The 26,685-nt window shown below is 47.2% G+C and overlaps 48 non-coding genes across 48 annotated transcripts; all 48 read right to left on the bottom strand.

Annotated features, from left to right (window-relative positions):
• Positions 1-211: 211 nt before the first annotated feature.
• On the bottom strand, positions 212-284 carry TRNAV-AAC (transfer RNA valine (anticodon AAC)). The gene has a single exon. It is a non-coding gene; the product is annotated as a tRNA-Val (tRNA).
• Positions 285-669: 385 nt separating this feature from the next.
• TRNAP-AGG (transfer RNA proline (anticodon AGG)) lies at positions 670-741 on the bottom strand. Its single transcript has one exon. It is a non-coding gene; the product is annotated as a tRNA-Pro (tRNA).
• Positions 742-1,147: 406 nt separating this feature from the next.
• On the bottom strand, positions 1,148-1,220 carry TRNAV-UAC (transfer RNA valine (anticodon UAC)). The gene has a single exon. It is a non-coding gene; the product is annotated as a tRNA-Val (tRNA).
• A 376-nt stretch (positions 1,221-1,596) lies between these two features.
• TRNAP-UGG (transfer RNA proline (anticodon UGG)) lies at positions 1,597-1,668 on the bottom strand. Its single transcript has one exon. It is a non-coding gene; the product is annotated as a tRNA-Pro (tRNA).
• A 932-nt stretch (positions 1,669-2,600) lies between these two features.
• TRNAL-CAA (transfer RNA leucine (anticodon CAA)) lies at positions 2,601-2,712 on the bottom strand. The gene is made up of 2 exons: positions 2,675-2,712; positions 2,601-2,646 (listed from the first exon to the last, which is right to left on the bottom strand). It is a non-coding gene; the product is annotated as a tRNA-Leu (tRNA).
• A 293-nt stretch (positions 2,713-3,005) lies between these two features.
• Positions 3,006-3,078, bottom strand: TRNAV-AAC (transfer RNA valine (anticodon AAC)). Its single transcript has one exon. It is a non-coding gene; the product is annotated as a tRNA-Val (tRNA).
• Positions 3,079-3,463: 385 nt separating this feature from the next.
• On the bottom strand, positions 3,464-3,535 carry TRNAP-AGG (transfer RNA proline (anticodon AGG)). Its single transcript has one exon. It is a non-coding gene; the product is annotated as a tRNA-Pro (tRNA).
• Positions 3,536-3,940: 405 nt separating this feature from the next.
• TRNAV-UAC (transfer RNA valine (anticodon UAC)) lies at positions 3,941-4,013 on the bottom strand. Its single transcript has one exon. It is a non-coding gene; the product is annotated as a tRNA-Val (tRNA).
• A 385-nt stretch (positions 4,014-4,398) lies between these two features.
• On the bottom strand, positions 4,399-4,470 carry TRNAP-CGG (transfer RNA proline (anticodon CGG)). Its single transcript has one exon. It is a non-coding gene; the product is annotated as a tRNA-Pro (tRNA).
• Positions 4,471-5,402: 932 nt separating this feature from the next.
• On the bottom strand, positions 5,403-5,514 carry TRNAL-CAA (transfer RNA leucine (anticodon CAA)). Its single transcript has 2 exons — positions 5,477-5,514; positions 5,403-5,448 (listed from the first exon to the last, which is right to left on the bottom strand). It is a non-coding gene; the product is annotated as a tRNA-Leu (tRNA).
• A 293-nt stretch (positions 5,515-5,807) lies between these two features.
• On the bottom strand, positions 5,808-5,880 carry TRNAV-AAC (transfer RNA valine (anticodon AAC)). The gene has a single exon. It is a non-coding gene; the product is annotated as a tRNA-Val (tRNA).
• A 385-nt stretch (positions 5,881-6,265) lies between these two features.
• On the bottom strand, positions 6,266-6,337 carry TRNAP-AGG (transfer RNA proline (anticodon AGG)). The gene has a single exon. It is a non-coding gene; the product is annotated as a tRNA-Pro (tRNA).
• Positions 6,338-6,742: 405 nt separating this feature from the next.
• On the bottom strand, positions 6,743-6,815 carry TRNAV-UAC (transfer RNA valine (anticodon UAC)). Its single transcript has one exon. It is a non-coding gene; the product is annotated as a tRNA-Val (tRNA).
• Positions 6,816-7,200: 385 nt separating this feature from the next.
• On the bottom strand, positions 7,201-7,272 carry TRNAP-CGG (transfer RNA proline (anticodon CGG)). Its single transcript has one exon. It is a non-coding gene; the product is annotated as a tRNA-Pro (tRNA).
• Positions 7,273-8,204: 932 nt separating this feature from the next.
• On the bottom strand, positions 8,205-8,316 carry TRNAL-CAA (transfer RNA leucine (anticodon CAA)). The gene is made up of 2 exons: positions 8,279-8,316; positions 8,205-8,250 (listed from the first exon to the last, which is right to left on the bottom strand). It is a non-coding gene; the product is annotated as a tRNA-Leu (tRNA).
• Positions 8,317-8,609: 293 nt separating this feature from the next.
• On the bottom strand, positions 8,610-8,682 carry TRNAV-AAC (transfer RNA valine (anticodon AAC)). Its single transcript has one exon. It is a non-coding gene; the product is annotated as a tRNA-Val (tRNA).
• Positions 8,683-9,067: 385 nt separating this feature from the next.
• TRNAP-AGG (transfer RNA proline (anticodon AGG)) lies at positions 9,068-9,139 on the bottom strand. The gene has a single exon. It is a non-coding gene; the product is annotated as a tRNA-Pro (tRNA).
• A 406-nt stretch (positions 9,140-9,545) lies between these two features.
• Positions 9,546-9,618, bottom strand: TRNAV-UAC (transfer RNA valine (anticodon UAC)). The gene has a single exon. It is a non-coding gene; the product is annotated as a tRNA-Val (tRNA).
• Positions 9,619-9,994: 376 nt separating this feature from the next.
• On the bottom strand, positions 9,995-10,066 carry TRNAP-UGG (transfer RNA proline (anticodon UGG)). Its single transcript has one exon. It is a non-coding gene; the product is annotated as a tRNA-Pro (tRNA).
• A 932-nt stretch (positions 10,067-10,998) lies between these two features.
• TRNAL-CAA (transfer RNA leucine (anticodon CAA)) lies at positions 10,999-11,110 on the bottom strand. Its single transcript has 2 exons — positions 11,073-11,110; positions 10,999-11,044 (listed from the first exon to the last, which is right to left on the bottom strand). It is a non-coding gene; the product is annotated as a tRNA-Leu (tRNA).
• Positions 11,111-11,403: 293 nt separating this feature from the next.
• Positions 11,404-11,476, bottom strand: TRNAV-AAC (transfer RNA valine (anticodon AAC)). The gene has a single exon. It is a non-coding gene; the product is annotated as a tRNA-Val (tRNA).
• Positions 11,477-11,861: 385 nt separating this feature from the next.
• On the bottom strand, positions 11,862-11,933 carry TRNAP-AGG (transfer RNA proline (anticodon AGG)). Its single transcript has one exon. It is a non-coding gene; the product is annotated as a tRNA-Pro (tRNA).
• A 405-nt stretch (positions 11,934-12,338) lies between these two features.
• On the bottom strand, positions 12,339-12,411 carry TRNAV-UAC (transfer RNA valine (anticodon UAC)). Its single transcript has one exon. It is a non-coding gene; the product is annotated as a tRNA-Val (tRNA).
• Positions 12,412-12,796: 385 nt separating this feature from the next.
• On the bottom strand, positions 12,797-12,868 carry TRNAP-CGG (transfer RNA proline (anticodon CGG)). Its single transcript has one exon. It is a non-coding gene; the product is annotated as a tRNA-Pro (tRNA).
• Positions 12,869-13,800: 932 nt separating this feature from the next.
• On the bottom strand, positions 13,801-13,912 carry TRNAL-CAA (transfer RNA leucine (anticodon CAA)). The gene is made up of 2 exons: positions 13,875-13,912; positions 13,801-13,846 (listed from the first exon to the last, which is right to left on the bottom strand). It is a non-coding gene; the product is annotated as a tRNA-Leu (tRNA).
• A 293-nt stretch (positions 13,913-14,205) lies between these two features.
• On the bottom strand, positions 14,206-14,278 carry TRNAV-AAC (transfer RNA valine (anticodon AAC)). The gene has a single exon. It is a non-coding gene; the product is annotated as a tRNA-Val (tRNA).
• A 385-nt stretch (positions 14,279-14,663) lies between these two features.
• Positions 14,664-14,735, bottom strand: TRNAP-AGG (transfer RNA proline (anticodon AGG)). The gene has a single exon. It is a non-coding gene; the product is annotated as a tRNA-Pro (tRNA).
• A 405-nt stretch (positions 14,736-15,140) lies between these two features.
• Positions 15,141-15,213, bottom strand: TRNAV-UAC (transfer RNA valine (anticodon UAC)). Its single transcript has one exon. It is a non-coding gene; the product is annotated as a tRNA-Val (tRNA).
• Positions 15,214-15,598: 385 nt separating this feature from the next.
• Positions 15,599-15,670, bottom strand: TRNAP-CGG (transfer RNA proline (anticodon CGG)). Its single transcript has one exon. It is a non-coding gene; the product is annotated as a tRNA-Pro (tRNA).
• Positions 15,671-16,602: 932 nt separating this feature from the next.
• On the bottom strand, positions 16,603-16,714 carry TRNAL-CAA (transfer RNA leucine (anticodon CAA)). Its single transcript has 2 exons — positions 16,677-16,714; positions 16,603-16,648 (listed from the first exon to the last, which is right to left on the bottom strand). It is a non-coding gene; the product is annotated as a tRNA-Leu (tRNA).
• A 293-nt stretch (positions 16,715-17,007) lies between these two features.
• On the bottom strand, positions 17,008-17,080 carry TRNAV-AAC (transfer RNA valine (anticodon AAC)). The gene has a single exon. It is a non-coding gene; the product is annotated as a tRNA-Val (tRNA).
• Positions 17,081-17,461: 381 nt separating this feature from the next.
• On the bottom strand, positions 17,462-17,533 carry TRNAP-AGG (transfer RNA proline (anticodon AGG)). The gene has a single exon. It is a non-coding gene; the product is annotated as a tRNA-Pro (tRNA).
• A 405-nt stretch (positions 17,534-17,938) lies between these two features.
• On the bottom strand, positions 17,939-18,011 carry TRNAV-UAC (transfer RNA valine (anticodon UAC)). The gene has a single exon. It is a non-coding gene; the product is annotated as a tRNA-Val (tRNA).
• A 385-nt stretch (positions 18,012-18,396) lies between these two features.
• On the bottom strand, positions 18,397-18,468 carry TRNAP-CGG (transfer RNA proline (anticodon CGG)). The gene has a single exon. It is a non-coding gene; the product is annotated as a tRNA-Pro (tRNA).
• Positions 18,469-19,400: 932 nt separating this feature from the next.
• On the bottom strand, positions 19,401-19,512 carry TRNAL-CAA (transfer RNA leucine (anticodon CAA)). Its single transcript has 2 exons — positions 19,475-19,512; positions 19,401-19,446 (listed from the first exon to the last, which is right to left on the bottom strand). It is a non-coding gene; the product is annotated as a tRNA-Leu (tRNA).
• A 293-nt stretch (positions 19,513-19,805) lies between these two features.
• On the bottom strand, positions 19,806-19,878 carry TRNAV-AAC (transfer RNA valine (anticodon AAC)). The gene has a single exon. It is a non-coding gene; the product is annotated as a tRNA-Val (tRNA).
• Positions 19,879-20,259: 381 nt separating this feature from the next.
• Positions 20,260-20,331, bottom strand: TRNAP-AGG (transfer RNA proline (anticodon AGG)). The gene has a single exon. It is a non-coding gene; the product is annotated as a tRNA-Pro (tRNA).
• Positions 20,332-20,736: 405 nt separating this feature from the next.
• Positions 20,737-20,809, bottom strand: TRNAV-UAC (transfer RNA valine (anticodon UAC)). Its single transcript has one exon. It is a non-coding gene; the product is annotated as a tRNA-Val (tRNA).
• A 385-nt stretch (positions 20,810-21,194) lies between these two features.
• Positions 21,195-21,266, bottom strand: TRNAP-UGG (transfer RNA proline (anticodon UGG)). The gene has a single exon. It is a non-coding gene; the product is annotated as a tRNA-Pro (tRNA).
• Positions 21,267-22,198: 932 nt separating this feature from the next.
• Positions 22,199-22,310, bottom strand: TRNAL-CAA (transfer RNA leucine (anticodon CAA)). Its single transcript has 2 exons — positions 22,273-22,310; positions 22,199-22,244 (listed from the first exon to the last, which is right to left on the bottom strand). It is a non-coding gene; the product is annotated as a tRNA-Leu (tRNA).
• Positions 22,311-22,603: 293 nt separating this feature from the next.
• TRNAV-AAC (transfer RNA valine (anticodon AAC)) lies at positions 22,604-22,676 on the bottom strand. Its single transcript has one exon. It is a non-coding gene; the product is annotated as a tRNA-Val (tRNA).
• Positions 22,677-23,061: 385 nt separating this feature from the next.
• On the bottom strand, positions 23,062-23,133 carry TRNAP-AGG (transfer RNA proline (anticodon AGG)). The gene has a single exon. It is a non-coding gene; the product is annotated as a tRNA-Pro (tRNA).
• A 405-nt stretch (positions 23,134-23,538) lies between these two features.
• TRNAV-UAC (transfer RNA valine (anticodon UAC)) lies at positions 23,539-23,611 on the bottom strand. Its single transcript has one exon. It is a non-coding gene; the product is annotated as a tRNA-Val (tRNA).
• Positions 23,612-23,996: 385 nt separating this feature from the next.
• Positions 23,997-24,068, bottom strand: TRNAP-CGG (transfer RNA proline (anticodon CGG)). Its single transcript has one exon. It is a non-coding gene; the product is annotated as a tRNA-Pro (tRNA).
• A 932-nt stretch (positions 24,069-25,000) lies between these two features.
• On the bottom strand, positions 25,001-25,112 carry TRNAL-CAA (transfer RNA leucine (anticodon CAA)). The gene is made up of 2 exons: positions 25,075-25,112; positions 25,001-25,046 (listed from the first exon to the last, which is right to left on the bottom strand). It is a non-coding gene; the product is annotated as a tRNA-Leu (tRNA).
• A 293-nt stretch (positions 25,113-25,405) lies between these two features.
• Positions 25,406-25,478, bottom strand: TRNAV-AAC (transfer RNA valine (anticodon AAC)). The gene has a single exon. It is a non-coding gene; the product is annotated as a tRNA-Val (tRNA).
• Positions 25,479-25,863: 385 nt separating this feature from the next.
• TRNAP-AGG (transfer RNA proline (anticodon AGG)) lies at positions 25,864-25,935 on the bottom strand. The gene has a single exon. It is a non-coding gene; the product is annotated as a tRNA-Pro (tRNA).
• Positions 25,936-26,340: 405 nt separating this feature from the next.
• TRNAV-UAC (transfer RNA valine (anticodon UAC)) lies at positions 26,341-26,413 on the bottom strand. The gene has a single exon. It is a non-coding gene; the product is annotated as a tRNA-Val (tRNA).
• Between the last annotated feature and the right edge of the window lie 272 nt (positions 26,414-26,685).

Raw genomic sequence — 26,685 nt, 5'->3', positions numbered from 1 at the left:
TGTAAAGGCCCCAACAATACAACATAGCTCACACAAAATAAAAATAGGCCCAAGAACAACCCCCAGATGATCGATGGAGATAACTTTGTTTCGTCTGCAAAGGTAAAAAAAAATTCTCGCGGCTCACTGTGTTCAAAGACCACCTCTTCTTAAACTTGCATTGAGATAATAAGGTTTTAGAGTGTGCACAAAAAAAGAATCCAATGCACAGTGTTTCTGCCCGGTCTCGAACCGGGGACCTTTCGCGTGTTAGGCGAACGTGATGACCACTACACTACAGAAACTACCTTGGTGGTTTCTACTGTTAGAGGAAAGTTTCTCTCAAGTCTTCACCCTACTTCTATTCTGCTGTATCAGCAGCGGCTCAGAATGTGCAGAACAAGTGTGAAAACCTCAGAGATATCATCCAACATGCTTGCAATTAGACGTATTCAAAACTCACTTGTGCAGGCATCGACAGGCAAATATCTGATGCCTAAATGCCAGCGAGTACAGCTTGGGAAAGCATCACCTGGGACACACTGAGACTAAGCAGGTAGGCAGATAAAGCATGGTGATCCATTTTTCTTCTGAGGTTAGAAATATGTTGTGCAACAATGCACCCAGTATAACGAGAAATAGTCAGGCATAGTGCATTTTTAGTAGGGTTTGTATGTTTACCTCTAAAAAAGGCTCGTCTGGGATTTGAACCCGGGACCTCTCGCACCCTAAGCGAGAATCATACCCCTAGACCAACGAGCCACACAAGAGTCACCTCTGACACGGCTCCAGGGGTTAGTGGCAGCTAGCCAGTACATGCTGCTCTGTTCTGCAATATGATTGCTGTCTTTTCCATGACCGTCATCAAACAAGAAATTAAAAAGCCTCTGTCCTTCAGACAGTTTGTTTGCTTTAAGTGTCTGCTCGTGGTGAGGACAAGAGAAGCATTTCTTCTCTCATGCCTTGCTTTCATGAAGTAGGCCCACCCTACAGAGCAAAGTGCGAGCAAGCGAATGGCGCAAGCTATCGTCACTTCTCTTTTCGTGCTGTCACTGAGATCTCTGGAGCACACTACGTCAGGCTGGTGAGGAATAGACAGCCTCTATTATCTCAGCTTTCCTATAAAGTGAGCCAGTAAATGCAAACACTGTGAAAAACAGCAAGCTGCTGTTTCTGCCCGGTCCCGAACCAGGGACCTTTCGCGTGTAAGGCGAATGTGATAACCACTACACTACAGAAACAGACACTACCTCAGGAATCTTGTTGGCATGTATTGGGTTGGAATGCACAGACTAAGGGCCAACGTCCTTGAAGCTCAAAGTTGGGCTCTCCTTACCCGGTCTCTCTTTCTTTGGAATGAGGACCACTTTTTTCCCATGAGGCGATTTTGAAACCATATCCTGAAATGACACTAGAAAAACACTTTGCATGTAATGTTCCTACACTGCTGGTCCAGCCCAGAAAAGCAGTTGCAACGAAGTCCTGCACTCCTTTATCATGTCAAAAGTGGAAAATAGCGTGCAGGGTAAGGAACCTTCTCGACATACACAGCGTCTTATAGCATTGAAAAGAAGAAAGGCTCCTATATGACAAGCAGCCTGAAAAATTCCACAGGATGGGCTCGTCCGGGATTTGAACCCGGGACCTCTCGCACCCAAAGCGAGAATCATACCCCTAGACCAACGAGCCAGAGTGGCCAGGAGACATTTTGAACAATTACTGAAGCGTCTTTCTGAAAACAGCAGGGCTATTTGGCTCGTCTCCCTATAAGTGAGCCACACAAAGTCATGTTTTCTCTCAAGTTGTTGTTTTTTCACTCCAGCAAGGAAGGGGGCAGCCAATCTCCTATCGGCCAGTGAGCAGTAAAAAGGCACAGATGAGAACAGCAAGCACTTTCTGGCACTTGTACTCCTCTGCAAGTCCTGGACCCTTGCTCCATAGACTTCCACACCAGAAGCAATGAAGGGCCCACCATTTCTTGCGCCTGAGAAAGAGGTGTTTGATATTTGGATTCAAACGCGCTCGCTCAGCGCTCGATCAGGCGAGATCAGGCGAGATTTATATGAGTGGCTCACAGGCCTGAAACATTCACCTGGGAGACCCAGAGTGGCTGACTTCCCAGTATGGCCATTGTTGAGCGAGTCTCCTCCTTTCCTCCTGCCTCAATCTAGAATTGGCTGCAAATCACAAGAGGGAGTGCAATGTCCGTGTGTAGTGCCTACTCCCAGCTACCTCTCTGTCTTCCTTATGTAAATTAGAATTTGCAAGGGGGGACCATTGGCAATCTGCTCCTCCCACATAACCAGGAAGCCCTGTTGAACATGTCTGCCTGTGTTGTTGCAGTGACAGTGCCTTCTCTGCCCAAAAGGTGGCAGGAGAGCCTCACAACAAATGATGGGATCAACTGCTTATTTCGAAACCCAGCATGGCAGTTACTGTGATGGAGTGCAAATGTAATGGAAGGTGTGCCTGAGGTGTCCCTTTCAGAAATACATGGAATTGTGATTGAGGGCCCAGCCTGGTGGATTTCTCTTTATTTATTACAGGTTCCTGTAAATATTGTGGTGTGTCTGGGGAATGCACTGCAAACATTAGGAAGACTTAAGGGTGTAAAAGGGAACTGTCAGAAGTGGGATTTGAACCCACGCCTCCATGAGGAGACCAGAAGGCTCAGCATCACTGAAGATCAAGCTCTCTTGAGTCTGGCGCCTTAGACCACTCGGCCATCCTGACGGCTCAGGGTGTGCTTAGTTCTGACTTTTCTGTCTGCACCTGCCAACGTTTCCACTTACAACGTTCACAGCAATGTCACAGGTGTAAAGGCCCCAACAATACAACATAGCTCACACAAAATAAAAATAGGCCCAAGAACAACCCCCAGATGATCGATGGAGATAACTTTGTTTCGTCTGCAAAGGTTAAAAAAAATTCTCGCGGCTCACTGTGTTCAAAGACCACCTCTTCTTAAACTTGCATTGAGATAATAAGGTTTTAGAGTGTGCACAAAAAAAGCATCCAATGCACAGTGTTTCTGCCCGGTCTCGAACCGGGGACCTTTCGCGTGTTAGGCGAACGTGATGACCACTACACTACAGAAACTACCTTGGTGCTTTCTACTGTTAGAGGAAAGTTTCTCTCAAGTCTTCACCCTACTTCTATTCTGCTGTATCAGCAGCGGCTCAGAATATGCAGAACAAGTGTGAAAACCTCAGAGATATCATCCAACATGCTTGCAATTAGACGTATTCAAAACTCACTTGTGCAGGCATCGACAGGCAAATATTTGATGCCTAAATGCCAGCGAGTACAGCTTGGGAAAGCATCACCTGGGACACACTGAGACTAAGCAGGTAGGCAGATAAAGCATGGTGATCCATTTTTCTTCTGAGGTTAGAAATATGTTGTGCAACAATGCACCCAGTATAACGAGAAATAGTCAGGCATAGTGCTTTTTTAGTAGGGTTTGTATGTTTACCTCTAAAAAGGGCTCGTCCGGGATTTGAACCCGGGACCTCTCGCACCCTAAGCGAGAATCATACCCCTAGACCAACGAGCCACGCAAGAGTCACCTCTGACACGGCTCCAGGGGTTAGTGGCAGCTAGCCAGTACATGCTGCTCTGTTCTGCAATATGATTGCTGTCTTTTCCATGACCGTCATCAAACAAGAAATTAAAAAGCCTCTGTCCTTCAGACAGTTTGTTTGCTTTAAGTGTCTGCTCGTGGTGAGGACAAGAGAAGCATTTCTTCTCTCATGCCTTGCTTTCATGAAGTAGGCCCACCCTACAGAGCAAAGTGCGAGCAAGCGAATGGCGCAAGCTATCGTCACTTCTCTTTTCGAGCTGTCACTGAGATCTCTGGAGCACACTACTTCAGGCTGGTGAGGAATAGACAGCCTCTATTATCTCAGCTTTTCTACAAAGTGAGCCAGTAAATGCAAACACTGTGAAAAACAGCAAGCTGCATTTCTGCCCGGTCTCGAACCAGGGACCTTTCGCGTGTAAGGCGAACGTGATAACCACTACACTACAGAAACAGACACTACCTCAGGAATCTTGTTGGCGTGTATTGGGTTGGAACGCACAGACTAAGGGCCAACGTCCTTGAAGCTCAAAGTTGGGCTCTCCTTACCCGGTCTCTCTTTCTTTGGAAGACAGGAATGAGGACCACTTTTTTCCCCAAGAGGCGATTTTGAAACCATATCCTGAAATGACACTAGAAAAACTCTTTGCATGTAATGTTCCTAAACTGCTGGTCCAGCCCAGAAAAGCAGTTGCAAGGAAGTCCTGCACTCCTTTATCATGTCAAAAGTGGAAAATAGCGTGCAGGGTAAGGAACCTTCTCGACATACACAGCGTCTTATAGCATTGAAAAGAAGAAAGGCTCCTATATGACAAGCAGCCTGAAAACTTCCACAGGATGGGCTCGTCCGGGATTTGAACCCGGGACCTCTCGCACCCGAAGCGAGAATCATACCCCTAGACCAACGAGCCTGAGTGGCCAGGAGACATTTTGAACAATTACTGAAGCGTCTTTCAGAAAACAGCAGGGCTATTTGGCTCGTCTCCCTATAAGTGAGCCACACAAAGTCATGTTTTCTCTCAAGTTGTTGTTTTTTCACTCCAGCAATGAAGGGGGCAGCCAATCTCCTATCGGCCAGTGAGCAGTAAAAAGGCACAGATGAGAACAGCAAGCACTTTCTGGCACTTGTACTCCTCTGCAAGTCCTGGACCCTTGCTCCATAGACTTCCACACCAGAAGCAATGAAGGGCCCACCATTTCTTGCGCCTGAGAAAGAGGTGTTTGATATTTGGATTCAAACGCGCTCGCTCAGCGCTCGATCAGGCGAGATCAGGCGAGATTTATATGAGTGGCTCACAGGCCTGAAACATTCACCTGGGAGACCCAGAGTGGCTGACTTCCCAGTATGGCCATTGTTGGGCGAGTCTCCTCCTTTCCTCCTGCCTCAATCTAGAATTGGCTGCAAATCACAAGAGGGAGTGCAATGTCCGTGTGTAGTGCCTACTACCAGCTACCTCTCTGTCTTCCTTATGTAAATTAGAATTTTCAAGGGGGGACCATTGGCAATCTGCTCCTCCCACATAACCAGGAAGCCCTGTTGAACATGTCTGCCTGTGTTGTTGCAGGGACAGTGCCTTCTCTGCCAAAAAGGTGGCAGGAGAGCCTCACAACAAATGATGGGATCAACTGCTTATTTCGAAACCCAGCAAGGCAGTTACTGTGATGGATTGCAAATGTAATGGAAGGTGTGCCTGAGGTGTCACTTTCAGAAATACATGAAATTGTGATTGAGGGCCCAGCCTGGTGGATTTCTCTTTATTTACTACAGGTTCCCGCAAATATTGTGGTGTGTGTGGGGAATGCACTGCAAAAATTAGGAAGACTTAAGGGTGTAAAAGGGACCTGTCAGAAGTGGGATTTGAACCCACGCCTCCATGAGGAGACCAGAAGGCTCAGCATCACTGAAGATCAAGCTCTCTTGAGTCTGGCGCCTTAGACCACTCGGCCATCCTGACGGCTCAGGGTGTGCTTAGTTCTGACTTTTCTGTCTGCACCTGCCAACGTTTCCACTTACAACGTTCACAGAAATGTCACAGGTGTAAAGGCCCCAACAATACAACATAGCTCACACAAAATAAAAATAGGCCCAAGAACAACCCCCAGATGATCGATGGAGATAACTTTGTTTCGTCTGCAAAGGTAAAAAAAAATTCTCGCGGCTCACTGTGTTCAAAGACCACCTCTTCTTAAACTTGCATTGAGATAATAAGGTTTTAGAGTGTGCACAAAAAAAGCATCCAATGCACAGTGTTTCTGCCCCGTCTCGAACCGGGGACCTTTCGCGTGTTAGGCGAACGTGATGACCACTACACTACAGAAACTACCTTGGTGCTTTCTACTGTTAGAGGAAAGTTTCTCTCAAGTCTTCACCCTACTTCTATTCTGCTGTATCAGCAGCGGCTCAGAATATGCAGAACAAGTGTGAAAACCTCAGAGATATCATCCAACATGCTTGCAATTAGACGTATTCAAAACTCACTTGTGCAGGCATCGACAGGCAAATATTTGATGCCTAAATGCCAGCGAGTACAGCTTGGGAAAGCATCACCTGGGACACACTGAGACTAAGCAGGTAGGCAGATAAAGCATGGTGATCCATTTTTCTTCTGAGGTTAGAAATATGTTGTGCAACAATGCACCCAGTATAACGAGAAATAGTCAGGCATAGTGCTTTTTTAGTAGGGTTTGTATGTTTACCTCTAAAAAGGGCTCGTCCGGGATTTGAACCCGGGACCTCTCGCACCCTAAGCGAGAATCATACCCCTAGACCAACGAGCCACGCAAGAGTCACCTCTGACACGGCTCCAGGGGTTAGTGGCAGCTAGCCAGTACATGCTGCTCTGTTCTGCAATATGATTGCTGTCTTTTCCATGACCGTCATCAAACAAGAAATTAAAAAGCCTCTGTCCTTCAGACAGTTTGTTTGCTTTAAGTGTCTGCTCGTGGTGAGGACAAGAGAAGCATTTCTTCTCTCATGCCTTGCTTTCATGAAGTAGGCCCACCCTACAGAGCAAAGTGCGAGCAAGCGAATGGCGCAAGCTATCGTCACTTCTCTTTTCGAGCTGTCACTGAGATCTCTGGAGCACACTACGTCAGGCTGGTGAGGAATAGACAGCCTCTATTATCTCAGCTTTTCTACAAAGTGAGCCAGTAAATGCAAACACTGTGAAAAACAGCAAGCTGCATTTCTGCCCGGTCTCGAACCAGGGACCTTTCGCGTGTAAGGCGAACGTGATAACCACTACACTACAGAAACAGACACTACCTCAGGAATCTTGTTGGCGTGTATTGGGTTGGAACGCACAGACTAAGGGCCAACGTCCTTGAAGCTCAAAGTTGGGCTCTCCTTACCCGGTCTCTCTTTCTTTGGAAGACAGGAATGAGGACCACTTTTTTCCCCAAGAGGCGATTTTGAAACCATATCCTGAAATGACACTAGAAAAACTCTTTGCATGTAATGTTCCTAAACTGCTGGTCCAGCCCAGAAAAGCAGTTGCAAGGAAGTCCTGCACTCCTTTATCATGTCAAAAGTGGAAAATAGCGTGCAGGGTAAGGAACCTTCTCGACATACACAGCGTCTTATAGCATTGAAAAGAAGAAAGGCTCCTATATGACAAGCAGCCTGAAAACTTCCACAGGATGGGCTCGTCCGGGATTTGAACCCGGGACCTCTCGCACCCGAAGCGAGAATCATACCCCTAGACCAACGAGCCTGAGTGGCCAGGAGACATTTTGAACAATTACTGAAGCGTCTTTCAGAAAACAGCAGGGCTATTTGGCTCGTCTCCCTATAAGTGAGCCACACAAAGTCATGTTTTCTCTCAAGTTGTTGTTTTTTCACTCCAGCAATGAAGGGGGCAGCCAATCTCCTATCGGCCAGTGAGCAGTAAAAAGGCACAGATGAGAACAGCAAGCACTTTCTGGCACTTGTACTCCTCTGCAAGTCCTGGACCCTTGCTCCATAGACTTCCACACCAGAAGCAATGAAGGGCCCACCATTTCTTGCGCCTGAGAAAGAGGTGTTTGATATTTGGATTCAAACGCGCTCGCTCAGCGCTCGATCAGGCGAGATCAGGCGAGATTTATATGAGTGGCTCACAGGCCTGAAACATTCACCTGGGAGACCCAGAGTGGCTGACTTCCCAGTATGGCCATTGTTGGGCGAGTCTCCTCCTTTCCTCCTGCCTCAATCTAGAATTGGCTGCAAATCACAAGAGGGAGTGCAATGTCCGTGTGTAGTGCCTACTCCCAGCTGCCTCTCTGTCTTCCTTATGTAAATTAGAATTTGCAAGGGGGGACCATTGGCAATCTGCTCCTCCCACATAACCAGGAAGCCCTGTTGAACATGTCTGCCTGTGTTGTTGCAGTGACAGTGCCTTCTCTGCCCAAAAGGTGGCAGGAGAGCCTCACAACAAATGATGGGATCAACTGCTTATTTCGAAACCCAGCATGGCAGTTACTGTGATGGAGTGCAAATGTAATGGAAGGTGTGCCTGAGGTGTCCCTTTCAGAAATACATGGAATTGTGATTGAGGGCCCAGCCTGGTGGATTTCTCTTTATTTATTACAGGTTCCTGTAAATATTGTGGTGTGTCTGGGGAATGCACTGCAAACATTAGGAAGACTTAAGGGTGTAAAAGGGAACTGTCAGAAGTGGGATTTGAACCCACGCCTCCATGAGGAGACCAGAAGGCTCAGCATCACTGAAGATCAAGCTCTCTTGAGTCTGGCGCCTTAGACCACTCGGCCATCCTGACGGCTCAGGGTGTGCTTAGTTCTGACTTTTCTGTCTGCACCTGCCAACGTTTCCACTTACAACGTTCACAGCAATGTCACAGGTGTAAAGGCCCCAACAATACAACATAGCTCACACAAAATAAAAATAGGCCCAAGAACAACCCCCAGATGATCGATGGAGATAACTTTGTTTCGTCTGCAAAGGTAAAAAAAAATTCTCGCGGCTCACTGTGTTCAAAGACCACCTCTTCTTAAACTTGCATTGAGATAATAAGGTTTTAGAGTGTGCACAAAAAAAGAATCCAATGCACAGTGTTTCTGCCCGGTCTCGAACCGGGGACCTTTCGCGTGTTAGGCGAACGTGATGACCACTACACTACAGAAACTACCTTGGTGGTTTCTACTGTTAGAGGAAAGTTTCTCTCAAGTCTTCACCCTACTTCTATTCTGCTGTATCAGCAGCGGCTCAGAATGTGCAGAACAAGTGTGAAAACCTCAGAGATATCATCCAACATGCTTGCAATTAGACGTATTCAAAACTCACTTGTGCAGGCATCGACAGGCAAATATCTGATGCCTAAATGCCAGCGAGTACAGCTTGGGAAAGCATCACCTGGGACACACTGAGACTAAGCAGGTAGGCAGATAAAGCATGGTGATCCATTTTTCTTCTGAGGTTAGAAATATGTTGTGCAACAATGCACCCAGTATAACGAGAAATAGTCAGGCATAGTGCATTTTTAGTAGGGTTTGTATGTTTACCTCTAAAAAAGGCTCGTCTGGGATTTGAACCCGGGACCTCTCGCACCCTAAGCGAGAATCATACCCCTAGACCAACGAGCCACACAAGAGTCACCTCTGACACGGCTCCAGGGGTTAGTGGCAGCTAGCCAGTACATGCTGCTCTGTTCTGCAATATGATTGCTGTCTTTTCCATGACCGTCATCAAACAAGAAATTAAAAAGCCTCTGTCCTTCAGACAGTTTGTTTGCTTTAAGTGTCTGCTCGTGGTGAGGACAAGAGAAGCATTTCTTCTCTCATGCCTTGCTTTCATGAAGTAGGCCCACCCTACAGAGCAAAGTGCGAGCAAGCGAATGGCGCAAGCTATCGTCACTTCTCTTTTCGTGCTGTCACTGAGATCTCTGGAGCACACTACGTCAGGCTGGTGAGGAATAGACAGCCTCTATTATCTCAGCTTTCCTATAAAGTGAGCCAGTAAATGCAAACACTGTGAAAAACAGCAAGCTGCTGTTTCTGCCCGGTCCCGAACCAGGGACCTTTCGCGTGTAAGGCGAATGTGATAACCACTACACTACAGAAACAGACACTACCTCAGGAATCTTGTTGGCATGTATTGGGTTGGAATGCACAGACTAAGGGCCAACGTCCTTGAAGCTCAAAGTTGGGCTCTCCTTACCCGGTCTCTCTTTCTTTGGAATGAGGACCACTTTTTTCCCATGAGGCGATTTTGAAACCATATCCTGAAATGACACTAGAAAAACACTTTGCATGTAATGTTCCTACACTGCTGGTCCAGCCCAGAAAAGCAGTTGCAACGAAGTCCTGCACTCCTTTATCATGTCAAAAGTGGAAAATAGCGTGCAGGGTAAGGAACCTTCTCGACATACACAGCGTCTTATAGCATTGAAAAGAAGAAAGGCTCCTATATGACAAGCAGCCTGAAAAATTCCACAGGATGGGCTCGTCCGGGATTTGAACCCGGGACCTCTCGCACCCAAAGCGAGAATCATACCCCTAGACCAACGAGCCAGAGTGGCCAGGAGACATTTTGAACAATTACTGAAGCGTCTTTCTGAAAACAGCAGGGCTATTTGGCTCGTCTCCCTATAAGTGAGCCACACAAAGTCATGTTTTCTCTCAAGTTGTTGTTTTTTCACTCCAGCAAGGAAGGGGGCAGCCAATCTCCTATCGGCCAGTGAGCAGTAAAAAGGCACAGATGAGAACAGCAAGCACTTTCTGGCACTTGTACTCCTCTGCAAGTCCTGGACCCTTGCTCCATAGACTTCCACACCAGAAGCAATGAAGGGCCCACCATTTCTTGCGCCTGAGAAAGAGGTGTTTGATATTTGGATTCAAACGCGCTCGCTCAGCGCTCGATCAGGCGAGATCAGGCGAGATTTATATGAGTGGCTCACAGGCCTGAAACATTCACCTGGGAGACCCAGAGTGGCTGACTTCCCAGTATGGCCATTGTTGAGCGAGTCTCCTCCTTTCCTCCTGCCTCAATCTAGAATTGGCTGCAAATCACAAGAGGGAGTGCAATGTCCGTGTGTAGTGCCTACTCCCAGCTACCTCTCTGTCTTCCTTATGTAAATTAGAATTTGCAAGGGGGGACCATTGGCAATCTGCTCCTCCCACATAACCAGGAAGCCCTGTTGAACATGTCTGCCTGTGTTGTTGCAGTGACAGTGCCTTCTCTGCCCAAAAGGTGGCAGGAGAGCCTCACAACAAATGATGGGATCAACTGCTTATTTCGAAACCCAGCATGGCAGTTACTGTGATGGAGTGCAAATGTAATGGAAGGTGTGCCTGAGGTGTCCCTTTCAGAAATACATGGAATTGTGATTGAGGGCCCAGCCTGGTGGATTTCTCTTTATTTATTACAGGTTCCTGTAAATATTGTGGTGTGTCTGGGGAATGCACTGCAAACATTAGGAAGACTTAAGGGTGTAAAAGGGAACTGTCAGAAGTGGGATTTGAACCCACGCCTCCATGAGGAGACCAGAAGGCTCAGCATCACTGAAGATCAAGCTCTCTTGAGTCTGGCGCCTTAGACCACTCGGCCATCCTGACGGCTCAGGGTGTGCTTAGTTCTGACTTTTCTGTCTGCACCTGCCAACGTTTCCACTTACAACGTTCACAGCAATGTCACAGGTGTAAAGGCCCCAACAATACAACATAGCTCACACAAAATAAAAATAGGCCCAAGAACAACCCCCAGATGATCGATGGAGATAACTTTGTTTCGTCTGCAAAGGTTAAAAAAAATTCTCGCGGCTCACTGTGTTCAAAGACCACCTCTTCTTAAACTTGCATTGAGATAATAAGGTTTTAGAGTGTGCACAAAAAAAGCATCCAATGCACAGTGTTTCTGCCCGGTCTCGAACCGGGGACCTTTCGCGTGTTAGGCGAACGTGATGACCACTACACTACAGAAACTACCTTGGTGCTTTCTACTGTTAGAGGAAAGTTTCTCTCAAGTCTTCACCCTACTTCTATTCTGCTGTATCAGCAGCGGCTCAGAATATGCAGAACAAGTGTGAAAACCTCAGAGATATCATCCAACATGCTTGCAATTAGACGTATTCAAAACTCACTTGTGCAGGCATCGACAGGCAAATATTTGATGCCTAAATGCCAGCGAGTACAGCTTGGGAAAGCATCACCTGGGACACACTGAGACTAAGCAGGTAGGCAGATAAAGCATGGTGATCCATTTTTCTTCTGAGGTTAGAAATATGTTGTGCAACAATGCACCCAGTATAACGAGAAATAGTCAGGCATAGTGCTTTTTTAGTAGGGTTTGTATGTTTACCTCTAAAAAGGGCTCGTCCGGGATTTGAACCCGGGACCTCTCGCACCCTAAGCGAGAATCATACCCCTAGACCAACGAGCCACGCAAGAGTCACCTCTGACACGGCTCCAGGGGTTAGTGGCAGCTAGCCAGTACATGCTGCTCTGTTCTGCAATATGATTGCTGTCTTTTCCATGACCGTCATCAAACAAGAAATTAAAAAGCCTCTGTCCTTCAGACAGTTTGTTTGCTTTAAGTGTCTGCTCGTGGTGAGGACAAGAGAAGCATTTCTTCTCTCATGCCTTGCTTTCATGAAGTAGGCCCACCCTACAGAGCAAAGTGCGAGCAAGCGAATGGCGCAAGCTATCGTCACTTCTCTTTTCGAGCTGTCACTGAGATCTCTGGAGCACACTACTTCAGGCTGGTGAGGAATAGACAGCCTCTATTATCTCAGCTTTTCTACAAAGTGAGCCAGTAAATGCAAACACTGTGAAAAACAGCAAGCTGCATTTCTGCCCGGTCTCGAACCAGGGACCTTTCGCGTGTAAGGCGAACGTGATAACCACTACACTACAGAAACAGACACTACCTCAGGAATCTTGTTGGCGTGTATTGGGTTGGAACGCACAGACTAAGGGCCAACGTCCTTGAAGCTCAAAGTTGGGCTCTCCTTACCCGGTCTCTCTTTCTTTGGAAGACAGGAATGAGGACCACTTTTTTCCCCAAGAGGCGATTTTGAAACCATATCCTGAAATGACACTAGAAAAACTCTTTGCATGTAATGTTCCTAAACTGCTGGTCCAGCCCAGAAAAGCAGTTGCAAGGAAGTCCTGCACTCCTTTATCATGTCAAAAGTGGAAAATAGCGTGCAGGGTAAGGAACCTTCTCGACATACACAGCGTCTTATAGCATTGAAAAGAAGAAAGGCTCCTATATGACAAGCAGCCTGAAAACTTCCACAGGATGGGCTCGTCCGGGATTTGAACCCGGGACCTCTCGCACCCGAAGCGAGAATCATACCCCTAGACCAACGAGCCTGAGTGGCCAGGAGACATTTTGAACAATTACTGAAGCGTCTTTCAGAAAACAGCAGGGCTATTTGGCTCGTCTCCCTATAAGTGAGCCACACAAAGTCATGTTTTCTCTCAAGTTGTTGTTTTTTCACTCCAGCAATGAAGGGGGCAGCCAATCTCCTATCGGCCAGTGAGCAGTAAAAAGGCACAGATGAGAACAGCAAGCACTTTCTGGCACTTGTACTCCTCTGCAAGTCCTGGACCCTTGCTCCATAGACTTCCACACCAGAAGCAATGAAGGGCCCACCATTTCTTGCGCCTGAGAAAGAGGTGTTTGATATTTGGATTCAAACGCGCTCGCTCAGCGCTCGATCAGGCGAGATCAGGCGAGATTTATATGAGTGGCTCACAGGCCTGAAACATTCACCTGGGAGACCCAGAGTGGCTGACTTCCCAGTATGGCCATTGTTGGGCGAGTCTCCTCCTTTCCTCCTGCCTCAATCTAGAATTGGCTGCAAATCACAAGAGGGAGTGCAATGTCCGTGTGTAGTGCCTACTACCAGCTACCTCTCTGTCTTCCTTATGTAAATTAGAATTTTCAAGGGGGGACCATTGGCAATCTGCTCCTCCCACATAACCAGGAAGCCCTGTTGAACATGTCTGCCTGTGTTGTTGCAGGGACAGTGCCTTCTCTGCCAAAAAGGTGGCAGGAGAGCCTCACAACAAATGATGGGATCAACTGCTTATTTCGAAACCCAGCAAGGCAGTTACTGTGATGGATTGCAAATGTAATGGAAGGTGTGCCTGAGGTGTCACTTTCAGAAATACATGAAATTGTGATTGAGGGCCCAGCCTGGTGGATTTCTCTTTATTTACTACAGGTTCCCGCAAATATTGTGGTGTGTGTGGGGAATGCACTGCAAAAATTAGGAAGACTTAAGGGTGTAAAAGGGACCTGTCAGAAGTGGGATTTGAACCCACGCCTCCATGAGGAGACCAGAAGGCTCAGCATCACTGAAGATCAAGCTCTCTTGAGTCTGGCGCCTTAGACCACTCGGCCATCCTGACGGCTCAGGGTGTGCTTAGTTCTGACTTTTCTGTCTGCACCTGCCAACGTTTCCACTTACAACGTTCACAGAAATGTCACAGGTGTAAAGGCCCCAACAATACAACATAGCTCACACAAAATAAAAATAGGCCCAAGAACAACCCCCAGATGATCGATGGAGATAACTTTGTTTCGTCTGCAAAGGTAAAAAAAAATTCTCGCGGCTCACTGTGTTCAAAGACCACCTCTTCTTAAACTTGCATTGAGATAATAAGGTTTTAGAGTGTGCACAAAAAAAGCATCCAATGCACAGTGTTTCTGCCCCGTCTCGAACCGGGGACCTTTCGCGTGTTAGGCGAACGTGATGACCACTACACTACAGAAACTACCTTGGTGCTTTCTACTGTTAGAGGAAAGTTTCTCTCAAGTCTTCACCCTACTTCTATTCTGCTGTATCAGCAGCGGCTCAGAATATGCAGAACAAGTGTGAAAACCTCAGAGATATCATCCAACATGCTTGCAATTAGACGTATTCAAAACTCACTTGTGCAGGCATCGACAGGCAAATATTTGATGCCTAAATGCCAGCGAGTACAGCTTGGGAAAGCATCACCTGGGACACACTGAGACTAAGCAGGTAGGCAGATAAAGCATGGTGATCCATTTTTCTTCTGAGGTTAGAAATATGTTGTGCAACAATGCACCCAGTATAACGAGAAATAGTCAGGCATAGTGCTTTTTTAGTAGGGTTTGTATGTTTACCTCTAAAAAGGGCTCGTCCGGGATTTGAACCCGGGACCTCTCGCACCCTAAGCGAGAATCATACCCCTAGACCAACGAGCCACGCAAGAGTCACCTCTGACACGGCTCCAGGGGTTAGTGGCAGCTAGCCAGTACATGCTGCTCTGTTCTGCAATATGATTGCTGTCTTTTCCATGACCGTCATCAAACAAGAAATTAAAAAGCCTCTGTCCTTCAGACAGTTTGTTTGCTTTAAGTGTCTGCTCGTGGTGAGGACAAGAGAAGCATTTCTTCTCTCATGCCTTGCTTTCATGAAGTAGGCCCACCCTACAGAGCAAAGTGCGAGCAAGCGAATGGCGCAAGCTATCGTCACTTCTCTTTTCGAGCTGTCACTGAGATCTCTGGAGCACACTACGTCAGGCTGGTGAGGAATAGACAGCCTCTATTATCTCAGCTTTTCTACAAAGTGAGCCAGTAAATGCAAACACTGTGAAAAACAGCAAGCTGCATTTCTGCCCGGTCTCGAACCAGGGACCTTTCGCGTGTAAGGCGAACGTGATAACCACTACACTACAGAAACAGACACTACCTCAGGAATCTTGTTGGCGTGTATTGGGTTGGAACGCACAGACTAAGGGCCAACGTCCTTGAAGCTCAAAGTTGGGCTCTCCTTACCCGGTCTCTCTTTCTTTGGAAGACAGGAATGAGGACCACTTTTTTCCCCAAGAGGCGATTTTGAAACCATATCCTGAAATGACACTAGAAAAACTCTTTGCATGTAATGTTCCTAAACTGCTGGTCCAGCCCAGAAAAGCAGTTGCAAGGAAGTCCTGCACTCCTTTATCATGTCAAAAGTGGAAAATAGCGTGCAGGGTAAGGAACCTTCTCGACATACACAGCGTCTTATAGCATTGAAAAGAAGAAAGGCTCCTATATGACAAGCAGCCTGAAAACTTCCACAGGATGGGCTCGTCCGGGATTTGAACCCGGGACCTCTCGCACCCGAAGCGAGAATCATACCCCTAGACCAACGAGCCTGAGTGGCCAGGAGACATTTTGAACAATTACTGAAGCGTCTTTCAGAAAACAGCAGGGCTATTTGGCTCGTCTCCCTATAAGTGAGCCACACAAAGTCATGTTTTCTCTCAAGTTGTTGTTTTTTCACTCCAGCAATGAAGGGGGCAGCCAATCTCCTATCGGCCAGTGAGCAGTAAAAAGGCACAGATGAGAACAGCAAGCACTTTCTGGCACTTGTACTCCTCTGCAAGTCCTGGACCCTTGCTCCATAGACTTCCACACCAGAAGCAATGAAGGGCCCACCATTTCTTGCGCCTGAGAAAGAGGTGTTTGATATTTGGATTCAAACGCGCTCGCTCAGCGCTCGATCAGGCGAGATCAGGCGAGATTTATATGAGTGGCTCACAGGCCTGAAACATTCACCTGGGAGACCCAGAGTGGCTGACTTCCCAGTATGGCCATTGTTGGGCGAGTCTCCTCCTTTCCTCCTGCCTCAATCTAGAATTGGCTGCAAATCACAAGAGGGAGTGCAATGTCCGTGTGTAGTGCCTACTACCAGCTACCTCTCTGTCTTCCTTATGTAAATTAGAATTTTCAAGGGGGGACCATTGGCAATCTGCTCCTCCCACATAACCAGGAAGCCCTGTTGAACATGTCTGCCTGTGTTGTTGCAGGGACAGTGCCTTCTCTGCCAAAAAGGTGGCAGGAGAGCCTCACAACAAATGATGGGATCAACTGCTTATTTCGAAACCCAGCAAGGCAGTTACTGTGATGGATTGCAAATGTAATGGAAGGTGTGCCTGAGGTGTCACTTTCAGAAATACATGAAATTGTGATTGAGGGCCCAGCCTGGTGGATTTCTCTTTATTTACTACAGGTTCCCGCAAATATTGTGGTGTGTGTGGGGAATGCACTGCAAAAATTAGGAAGACTTAAGGGTGTAAAAGGGACCTGTCAGAAGTGGGATTTGAACCCACGCCTCCATGAGGAGACCAGAAGGCTCAGCATCACTGAAGATCAAGCTCTCTTGAGTCTGGCGCCTTAGACCACTCGGCCATCCTGACGGCTCAGGGTGTGCTTAGTTCTGACTTTTCTGTCTGCACCTGCCAACGTTTCCACTTACAACGTTCACAGAAATGTCACAGGTGTAAAGGCCCCAACAATACAACATAGCTCACACAAAATAAAAATAGGCCCAAGAACAACCCCCAGATGATCGATGGAGATAACTTTGTTTCGTCTGCAAAGGTAAAAAAAAATTCTCGCGGCTCACTGTGTTCAAAGACCACCTCTTCTTAAACTTGCATTGAGATAATAAGGTTTTAGAGTGTGCACAAAAAAAGCATCCAATGCACAGTGTTTCTGCCCCGTCTCGAACCGGGGACCTTTCGCGTGTTAGGCGAACGTGATGACCACTACACTACAGAAACTACCTTGGTGCTTTCTACTGTTAGAGGAAAGTTTCTCTCAAGTCTTCACCCTACTTCTATTCTGCTGTATCAGCAGCGGCTCAGAATGTGCAGAACAAGTGTGAAAACCTCAGAGATATCATCCAACATGCTTGCAATTAGACGTATTCAAAACTCACTTGTGCAGGCATCGACAGGCAAATATCTGATGCCTAAATGCCAGCGAGTACAGCTTGGGAAAGCATCACCTGGGACACACTGAGACTAAGCAGGTAGGCAGATAAAGCATGGTGATCCATTTTTCTTCTGAGGTTAGAAATATGTTGTGCAACAATGCACCCAGTATAACGAGAAATAGTCATAGTGCTTTTTTAGTAGGGTTTGTATGTTTACCTCTAAAAAGGGCTCGTCCGGGATTTGAACCCGGGACCTCTCGCACCCTAAGCGAGAATCATACCCCTAGACCAACGAGCCACGCAAGAGTCACCTCTGACACGGCTCCAGGGGTTAGTGGCAGCTAGCCAGTACATGCTGCTCTGTTCTGCAATATGATTGCTGTCTTTTCCATGACCGTCATCAAACAAGAAATTAAAAAGCCTCTGTCCTTCAGACAGTTTGTTTGCTTTAAGTGTCTGCTCGTGGTGAGGACAAGAGAAGCATTTCTTCTCTCATGCCTTGCTTTCATGAAGTAGGCCCACCCTACAGAGCAAAGTGCGAGCAAGCGAATGGCGCAAGCTATCGTCACTTCTCTTTTCGAGCTGTCACTGAGGTCTCTGGAGCACACTACGTCAGGCTGGTGAGGAATAGACAGCCTCTATTATCTCAGCTTTTCTATAAAGTGAGCCAGTAAATGCAAACACTGTGAAAAACAGCAAGCTGCATTTCTGCCCGGTCTCGAACCAGGGACCTTTCGCGTGTAAGGCGAACGTGATAACCACTACACTACAGAAACAGACACTACCTCAGGAATCTTGTTGGCGTGTATTGGGTTGGAACGCACAGACTAAGGGCCAACGTCCTTGAAGCTCAAAGTTGGGCTCTCCTTACCCGGTCTCTCTTTCTTTGGAAGACAGGAATGAGGACCACTTTTTTCCCCAAGAGGCGATTTTGAAACCATATCCTGAAATGACACTAGAAAAACTCTTTGCATGTAATGTTCCTACACTGCTGGTCCAGCCCAGAAAAGCAGTTGCAAGGAAGTCCTGCACTCCTTTATCATGTCAAAAGTGGAAAATAGCGTGCAGGGTAAGGAACCTTCTCGACATACACAGCGTCTTATAGCATTGAAAAGAAGAAAGGCTCCTATATGACAAGCAGCCTGAAAACTTCCACAGGATGGGCTCGTCCGGGATTTGAACCCGGGACCTCTCGCACCCGAAGCGAGAATCATACCCCTAGACCAACGAGCCTGAGTGGCCAGGAGACATTTTGAACAATTACTGAAGCGTCTTTCAGAAAACAGCAGGGCTATTTGGCTCGTCTCCCTATAAGTGAGCCACACAAAGTCATGTTTTCTCTCAAGTTGTTGTTTTTTCACTCCAGCAAGGAAGGGGGCAGCCAATCTCCTATCGGCCAGTGAGCAGTAAAAAGGCACAGATGAGAACAGCAAGCACTTTCTGGCACTTGTACTCCTCTGCAAGTCCTGGACCCTTGCTCCATAGACTTCCACACCAGAAGCAATGAAGGGCCCACCATTTCTTGCGCCTGAGAAAGAGGTGTTTGATATTTGGATTCAAACGCGCTCGCTCAGCGCTCGATCAGGCTCGATCAGGCGAGATTTATATGAGTGGCTCACAGGCCTGAAACATTCACCTGGGAGACCCAGAGTGGCTGACTTCCCAGTATGGCCATTGTTGGGCGAGTCTCCTCCTTTCCTCCTGCCTCAATCTAGAATTGGCTGCAAATCACAAGAGGGAGTGCAATGTCCGTGTGTAGTGCCTACTACCAGCTACCTCTCTGTCTTCCTTATGTAAATTAGAATTTTCAAGGGGGGACCATTGGCAATCTGCTCCTCCCACATAACCAGGAAGCCCTGTTGAACATGTCTGCCTGTGTTGTTGCAGGGACAGTGCCTTCTCTGCCAAAAAGGTGGCAGGAGAGCCTCACAACAAATGATGGGATCAACTGCTTATTTCGAAACCCAGCAAGGCAGTTACTGTGATGGATTGCAAATGTAATGGAAGGTGTGCCTGAGGTGTCACTTTCAGAAATACATGGAATTGTAATTGAGGGCCCAGCCTGGTGGATTTCTCTTTATTTACTACAGGTTCCCGCAAATATTGTGGTGTGTGTGGGGAATGCACTGCAAAAATTAGGAAGACTTAAGGGTGTAAAAGGGACCTGTCAGAAGTGGGATTTGAACCCACGCCTCCATGAGGAGACCAGAAGGCTCAGCATCACTGAAGATCAAGCTCTCTTGAGTCTGGCGCCTTAGACCACTCGGCCATCCTGACGGCTCAGGGTGTGCTTAGTTCTGACTTTTCTGTCTGCACCTGCCAACGTTTCCACTTACAACGTTCACAGCAATGTCACAGGTGTAAAGGCCCCAACAATACAACATAGCTCACACAAAATAAAAATAGGCCCAAGAACAACCCCCAGATGATCGATGGAGATAACTTTGTTTCGTCTGCAAAGGTAAAAAAAAATTCTCGCGGCTCACTGTGTTCAAAGACCACCTCTTCTTAAACTTGCATTGAGATAATAAGGTTTTAGAGTGTGCACAAAAAAAGCATCCAATGCACAGTGTTTCTGCCCCGTCTCGAACCGGGGACCTTTCGCGTGTTAGGCGAACGTGATGACCACTACACTACAGAAACTACCTTGGTGCTTTCTACTGTTGGAGGAAAGTTTCTCTCAAGTCTTCACCCTACTTCTATTCTGCTGTATCAGCAGCGGCTCAGAATGTGCAGAACAAGTGTGAAAACCTCAGAGATATCATCCAACATGCTTGCAATTAGACGTATTCAAAACTCACTTGTGCAGGCATCGACAGGCAAATATCTGATGCCTAAATGCCAGCGAGTACAGCTTGGGAAAGCATCACCTGGGACACACTGAGACTAAGCAGGTAGGCAGATAAAGCATGGTGATCCATTTTTCTTCTGAGGTTAGAAATATGTTGTGCAACAATGCACCCAGTATAACGAGAAATAGTCATAGTGCTTTTTTAGTAGGGTTTGTATGTTTACCTCTAAAAAGGGCTCGTCCGGGATTTGAACCCGGGACCTCTCGCACCCTAAGCGAGAATCATACCCCTAGACCAACGAGCCACGCAAGAGTCACCTCTGACACGGCTCCAGGGGTTAGTGGCAGCTAGCCAGTACATGCTGCTCTGTTCTGCAATATGATTGCTGTCTTTTCCATGACCGTCATCAAACAAGAAATTAAAAAGCCTCTGTCCTTCAGACAGTTTGTTTGCTTTAAGTGTCTGCTCGTGGTGAGGACAAGAGAAGCATTTCTTCTCTCATGCCTTGCTTTCATGAAGTAGGCCCACCCTACAGAGCAAAGTGCGAGCAAGCGAATGGCGCAAGCTATCGTCACTTCTCTTTTCGAGCTGTCACTGAGGTCTCTGGAGCACACTACGTCAGGCTGGTGAGGAATAGACAGCCTCTATTATCTCAGCTTTTCTATAAAGTGAGCCAGTAAATGCAAACACTGTGAAAAACAGCAAGCTGCATTTCTGCCCGGTCTCGAACCAGGGACCTTTCGCGTGTAAGGCGAACGTGATAACCACTACACTACAGAAACAGACACTACCTCAGGAATCTTGTTGGCGTGTATTGGGTTGGAACGCACAGACTAAGGGCCAACGTCCTTGAAGCTCAAAGTTGGGCTCTCCTTACCCGGTCTCTCTTTCTTTGGAAGACAGGAATGAGGACCACTTTTTTCCCCAAGAGGCGATTTTGAAACCATATCCTGAAATGACACTAGAAAAACACTTTGCATGTAATGTTCCTACACTGCTGGTCCAGCCCAGAAAAGCAGTTGCAACGAAGTCCTGCACTCCTTTATCATGTCAAAAGTGGAAAATAGCGTGCAGGGTAAGGAACCTTCTCGACATACACAGCGTCTTATAGCATTGAAAAGAAGAAAGGCTCCTATATGACAAGCAGCCTGAAAAATTCCACAGGATGGGCTCGTCCGGGATTTGAACCCGGGACCTCTCGCACCCAAAGCGAGAATCATACCCCTAGACCAACGAGCCAGAGTGGCCAGGAGACATTTTGAACAATTACTGAAGCGTCTTTCTGAAAACAGCAGGGCTATTTGGCTCGTCTCCCTATAAGTGAGCCACACAAAGTCATGTTTTCTCTCAAGTTGTTGTTTTTTCACTCCAGCAAGGAAGGGGGCAGCCAATCTCCTATCGGCCAGTGAGCAGTAAAAAGGCACAGATGAGAACAGCAAGCACTTTCTGGCACTTGTACTCCTCTGCAAGTCCTGGACCCTTGCTCCATAGACTTCCACACCAGAAGCAATGAAGGGCCCACCATTTCTTGCGCCTGAGAAAGAGGTGTTTGATATTTGGATTCAAACGCGCTCGCTCAGCGCTCGATCAGGCGAGATCAGGCGAGATTTATATGAGTGGCTCACAGGCCTGAAACATTCACCTGGGAGACCCAGAGTGGCTGACTTCCCAGTATGGCCATTGTTGAGCGAGTCTCCTCCTTTCCTCCTGCCTCAATCTAGAATTGGCTGCAAATCACAAGAGGGAGTGCAATGTCCGTGTGTAGTGCCTACTCCCAGCTACCTCTCTGTCTTCCTTATGTAAATTAGAATTTGCAAGGGGGGACCATTGGCAATCTGCTCCTCCCACATAACCAGGAAGCCCTGTTGAACATGTCTGCCTGTGTTGTTGCAGTGACAGTGCCTTCTCTGCCCAAAAGGTGGCAGGAGAGCCTCACAACAAATGATGGGATCAACTGCTTATTTCGAAACCCAGCATGGCAGTTACTGTGATGGAGTGCAAATGTAATGGAAGGTGTGCCTGAGGTGTCCCTTTCAGAAATACATGGAATTGTGATTGAGGGCCCAGCCTGGTGGATTTCTCTTTATTTATTACAGGTTCCTGTAAATATTGTGGTGTGTCTGGGGAATGCACTGCAAACATTAGGAAGACTTAAGGGTGTAAAAGGGAACTGTCAGAAGTGGGATTTGAACCCACGCCTCCATGAGGAGACCAGAAGGCTCAGCATCACTGAAGATCAAGCTCTCTTGAGTCTGGCGCCTTAGACCACTCGGCCATCCTGACGGCTCAGGGTGTGCTTAGTTCTGACTTTTCTGTCTGCACCTGCCAACGTTTCCACTTACAACGTTCACAGCAATGTCACAGGTGTAAAGGCCCCAACAATACAACATAGCTCACACAAAATAAAAATAGGCCCAAGAACAACCCCCAGATGATCGATGGAGATAACTTTGTTTCGTCTGCAAAGGTTAAAAAAAATTCTCGCGGCTCACTGTGTTCAAAGACCACCTCTTCTTAAACTTGCATTGAGATAATAAGGTTTTAGAGTGTGCACAAAAAAAGCATCCAATGCACAGTGTTTCTGCCCGGTCTCGAACCGGGGACCTTTCGCGTGTTAGGCGAACGTGATGACCACTACACTACAGAAACTACCTTGGTGCTTTCTACTGTTAGAGGAAAGTTTCTCTCAAGTCTTCACCCTACTTCTATTCTGCTGTATCAGCAGCGGCTCAGAATATGCAGAACAAGTGTGAAAACCTCAGAGATATCATCCAACATGCTTGCAATTAGACGTATTCAAAACTCACTTGTGCAGGCATCGACAGGCAAATATTTGATGCCTAAATGCCAGCGAGTACAGCTTGGGAAAGCATCACCTGGGACACACTGAGACTAAGCAGGTAGGCAGATAAAGCATGGTGATCCATTTTTCTTCTGAGGTTAGAAATATGTTGTGCAACAATGCACCCAGTATAACGAGAAATAGTCAGGCATAGTGCTTTTTTAGTAGGGTTTGTATGTTTACCTCTAAAAAGGGCTCGTCCGGGATTTGAACCCGGGACCTCTCGCACCCTAAGCGAGAATCATACCCCTAGACCAACGAGCCACGCAAGAGTCACCTCTGACACGGCTCCAGGGGTTAGTGGCAGCTAGCCAGTACATGCTGCTCTGTTCTGCAATATGATTGCTGTCTTTTCCATGACCGTCATCAAACAAGAAATTAAAAAGCCTCTGTCCTTCAGACAGTTTGTTTGCTTTAAGTGTCTGCTCGTGGTGAGGACAAGAGAAGCATTTCTTCTCTCATGCCTTGCTTTCATGAAGTAGGCCCACCCTACAGAGCAAAGTGCGAGCAAGCGAATGGCGCAAGCTATCGTCACTTCTCTTTTCGAGCTGTCACTGAGATCTCTGGAGCACACTACTTCAGGCTGGTGAGGAATAGACAGCCTCTATTATCTCAGCTTTTCTACAAAGTGAGCCAGTAAATGCAAACACTGTGAAAAACAGCAAGCTGCATTTCTGCCCGGTCTCGAACCAGGGACCTTTCGCGTGTAAGGCGAACGTGATAACCACTACACTACAGAAACAGACACTACCTCAGGAATCTTGTTGGCGTGTATTGGGTTGGAACGCACAGACTAAGGGCCAACGTCCTTGAAGCTCAAAGTTGGGCTCTCCTTACCCGGTCTCTCTTTCTTTGGAAGACAGGAATGAGGACCACTTTTTTCCCCAAGAGGCGATTTTGAAACCATATCCTGAAATGACACTAGAAAAACTCTTTGCATGTAATGTTCCTAAACTGCTGGTCCAGCCCAGAAAAGCAGTTGCAAGGAAGTCCTGCACTCCTTTATCATGTCAAAAGTGGAAAATAGCGTGCAGGGTAAGGAACCTTCTCGACATACACAGCGTCTTATAGCATTGAAAAGAAGAAAGGCTCCTATATGACAAGCAGCCTGAAAACTTCCACAGGATGGGCTCGTCCGGGATTTGAACCCGGGACCTCTCGCACCCGAAGCGAGAATCATACCCCTAGACCAACGAGCCTGAGTGGCCAGAAGACATTTTGAACAATTACTGAAGCGTCTTTCAGAAAACAGCAGGGCTATTTGGCTCGTCTCCCTATAAGTGAGCCACACAAAGTCATGTTTTCTCTCAAGTTGTTGTTTTTTCACTCCAGCAATGAAGGGGGCAGCCAATCTCCTATCGGCCAGTGAGCAGTAAAAAGGCACAGATGAGAACAGCAAGCACTTTCTGGCACTTGTACTCCTCTGCAAGTCCTGGACCCTTGCTCCATAGACTTCCACACCAGAAGCAATGAAGGGCCCACCATTTCTTGCGCCTGAGAAAGAGGTGTTTGATATTTGGATTCAAACGCGCTCGCTCAGCGCTCGATCAGGCGAGATCAGGCGAGATTTATATGAGTGGCTCACAGGCCTGAAACATTCACCTGGGAGACCCAGAGTGGCTGACTTCCCAGTATGGCCATTGTTGGGCGAGTCTCCTCCTTTCCTCCTGCCTCAATCTAGAATTGGCTGCAAATCACAAGAGGGAGTGCAATGTCCGTGTGTAGTGCCTACTACCAGCTACCTCTCTGTCTTCCTTATGTAAATTAGAATTTTCAAGGGGGGACCATTGGCAATCTGCTCCTCCCACATAACCAGGAAGCCCTGTTGAACATGTCTGCCTGTGTTGTTGCAGGGACAGTGCCTTCTCTGCCAAAAAGGTGGCAGGAGAGCCTCACAACAAATGATGGGATCAACTGCTTATTTCGAAACCCAGCAAGGCAGTTACTGTGATGGATTGCAAATGTAATGGAAGGTGTGCCTGAGGTGTCACTTTCAGAAATACATGAAATTGTGATTGAGGGCCCAGCCTGGTGGATTTCTCTTTATTTACTACAGGTTCCCGCAAATATTGTGGTGTGTGTGGGGAATGCACTGCAAAAATTAGGAAGACTTAAGGGTGTAAAAGGGACCTGTCAGAAGTGGGATTTGAACCCACGCCTCCATGAGGAGACCAGAAGGCTCAGCATCACTGAAGATCAAGCTCTCTTGAGTCTGGCGCCTTAGACCACTCGGCCATCCTGACGGCTCAGGGTGTGCTTAGTTCTGACTTTTCTGTCTGCACCTGCCAACGTTTCCACTTACAACGTTCACAGAAATGTCACAGGTGTAAAGGCCCCAACAATACAACATAGCTCACACAAAATAAAAATAGGCCCAAGAACAACCCCCAGATGATCGATGGAGATAACTTTGTTTCGTCTGCAAAGGTAAAAAAAAATTCTCGCGGCTCACTGTGTTCAAAGACCACCTCTTCTTAAACTTGCATTGAGATAATAAGGTTTTAGAGTGTGCACAAAAAAAGCATCCAATGCACAGTGTTTCTGCCCCGTCTCGAACCGGGGACCTTTCGCGTGTTAGGCGAACGTGATGACCACTACACTACAGAAACTACCTTGGTGCTTTCTACTGTTAGAGGAAAGTTTCTCTCAAGTCTTCACCCTACTTCTATTCTGCTGTATCAGCAGCGGCTCAGAATATGCAGAACAAGTGTGAAAACCTCAGAGATATCATCCAACATGCTTGCAATTAGACGTATTCAAAACTCACTTGTGCAGGCATCGACAGGCAAATATTTGATGCCTAAATGCCAGCGAGTACAGCTTGGGAAAGCATCACCTGGGACACACTGAGACTAAGCAGGTAGGCAGATAAAGCATGGTGATCCATTTTTCTTCTGAGGTTAGAAATATGTTGTGCAACAATGCACCCAGTATAACGAGAAATAGTCAGGCATAGTGCTTTTTTAGTAGGGTTTGTATGTTTACCTCTAAAAAGGGCTCGTCCGGGATTTGAACCCGGGACCTCTCGCACCCTAAGCGAGAATCATACCCCTAGACCAACGAGCCACGCAAGAGTCACCTCTGACACGGCTCCAGGGGTTAGTGGCAGCTAGCCAGTACATGCTGCTCTGTTCTGCAATATGATTGCTGTCTTTTCCATGACCGTCATCAAACAAGAAATTAAAAAGCCTCTGTCCTTCAGACAGTTTGTTTGCTTTAAGTGTCTGCTCGTGGTGAGGACAAGAGAAGCATTTCTTCTCTCATGCCTTGCTTTCATGAAGTAGGCCCACCCTACAGAGCAAAGTGCGAGCAAGCGAATGGCGCAAGCTATCGTCACTTCTCTTTTCGAGCTGTCACTGAGATCTCTGGAGCACACTACGTCAGGCTGGTGAGGAATAGACAGCCTCTATTATCTCAGCTTTTCTACAAAGTGAGCCAGTAAATGCAAACACTGTGAAAAACAGCAAGCTGCATTTCTGCCCGGTCTCGAACCAGGGACCTTTCGCGTGTAAGGCGAACGTGATAACCACTACACTACAGAAACAGACACTACCTCAGGAATCTTGTTGGCGTGTATTGGGTTGGAACGCACAGACTAAGGGCCAACGTCCTTGAAGCTCAAAGTTGGGCTCTCCTTACCCGGTCTCTCTTTCTTTGGAAGACAGGAATGAGGACCACTTTTTTCCCCAAGAGGCGATTTTGAAACCATATCCTGAAATGACACTAGAAAAACTCTTTGCATGTAATGTTCCTAAACTGCTGGTCCAGCCCAGAAAAGCAGTTGCAAGGAAGTCCTGCACTCCTTTATCATGTCAA

The sequence above is a fragment of the Lissotriton vulgaris genome, chromosome 10 (assembly GCF_964263255.1).
Source record: "Lissotriton vulgaris chromosome 10, aLisVul1.2, whole genome shotgun sequence".
Taxonomy (NCBI): Eukaryota; Metazoa; Chordata; class Amphibia; order Caudata; family Salamandridae; genus Lissotriton; species Lissotriton vulgaris.
This window is presented reverse-complemented; position numbering and strand designations above follow the sequence as displayed.